Here is a 1,358-nt window from a genome sequence, read left to right as displayed (position 1 = left end):
CCTGTGTCACAGAACTGCTCGGGATGAACCTCGACACCAACCACTGCATCTCTCTCCACACCTTCTTGGCAAAGGCACAATCCACAAGGAGGTGAACAACGGTCTCGTCCCCAGCACAGATACATAGAGGGCAGCGTGCAGAGGGGGTGAGACTCCTGGCGTGTAGGAAGGATCTGACGGGGAGGGGGCCTTTCTCACCACCAGCCAAGCCACGTCTTGGTGCTTGACATAATGTTTCTGCCCGGTTTCGAACCGGGGACCTTTCGCGTGTTAGGCGAACATAATGACCACTACACTACAGAAACTAATTAGCCAAGTTATTAATTCAATCTATCCTCCTTTCACAGAACAGTAGGGACTCATTCAGTTAACCACTCCCTGCCCGTTCTCCATAGTCGCACATATATTATTTGTGCTAAGTTAAAAGCAAAAAACTGCGGATGCTGGAAATCCAAAACAAAAATACCTGGAAAAACTCAGCAGGTCTGACAGCATCTGCGGAGAGGAACACAGTTAACGTTTCGAGTCCCTATGACTCTTCATCAGAACTAAGGAAAAATAGAAGAGAGGTGAAATATAAGCTGGTTTAAGGGGGGGTGGGACAGGTAGAGCTGGATAGAGGGCCAGTGATAGGTGGAGATAACCAAAAGATGTCACAGACAAAAGGTCAAAGAGGTGTTGACGGTGGTGATATTATCTAAGGAATGTGTTAATTAAGGGTAGAAAGCAGGACGAGCAAGGTGCAGATAGCCCTAGTGGGGGTGGGGTGGGGTGGGGTGGTGGGGGAAGGGATCCAAATAGGCTAAAAGGTAGAGATAAAACAATGGATGGAAATACATTTAAAAATAATGGAAATAGGTGGGAAAAGAAAAATATATATACATTATTGGAAAAAAGGGGTTCGGAAAAGGGGGTGGGGATGGAGGAGAGAGAGTTCATGATCTAAAGTTGTTGAATTCAATATTCAGTCCGGAAGGCTGTAAAGTGCCTAGTTGGAAGATGAGGTGCTGTTCCTCCAGTTTGCGTTGAGCTTCACTGGAACAATGCAGCAAGCCAAGGACAGACATGTGGGCAAGAGAGCAGGGTGGAGTGTTAAAATGGCAAGCGACAGGGAGGTCTGGGTAATGCTTGCACCATTTGTACTATTTATTTATTTATTACACATTATCTATTTGTCAAATTGTCTTCTGAATGAGTTTTCCTCCGTCTGTCTGATCCCAGGATCAGACAGCGTTCTAGGGATTCCATGTCAAATAGCTGTGATTTCCACACACACCCCTCCCCCTCCTCCCCCACCCTCACCACCCCCAACAACCTTGCTTTGCCCTTTGGCTCCTATGTCAACTGGCTTAAATCTG

The 1,358-nt window shown here is 46.7% G+C and overlaps 1 non-coding gene across 1 annotated transcript; it reads right to left on the bottom strand.

Annotated features, from left to right (window-relative positions):
- Positions 1 to 232: 232 nt before the first annotated feature.
- On the bottom strand, positions 233 to 305 carry trnav-aac (transfer RNA valine (anticodon AAC)). Its single transcript has one exon. It is a non-coding gene; the product is annotated as a tRNA-Val (tRNA).
- Positions 306 to 1,358: the final 1,053 nt, after the last annotated feature.

This window comes from Cetorhinus maximus, unplaced genomic scaffold (genome assembly GCF_964194155.1).
Source record: "Cetorhinus maximus unplaced genomic scaffold, sCetMax3.hap1.1 HAP1_SCAFFOLD_3589, whole genome shotgun sequence".
In the NCBI taxonomy this organism is placed as follows: Eukaryota; Metazoa; Chordata; class Chondrichthyes; order Lamniformes; family Cetorhinidae; genus Cetorhinus; species Cetorhinus maximus.
Note: the sequence above shows the minus strand (reverse complement) of the source record. Positions and strands in the feature narration are given on the sequence as shown.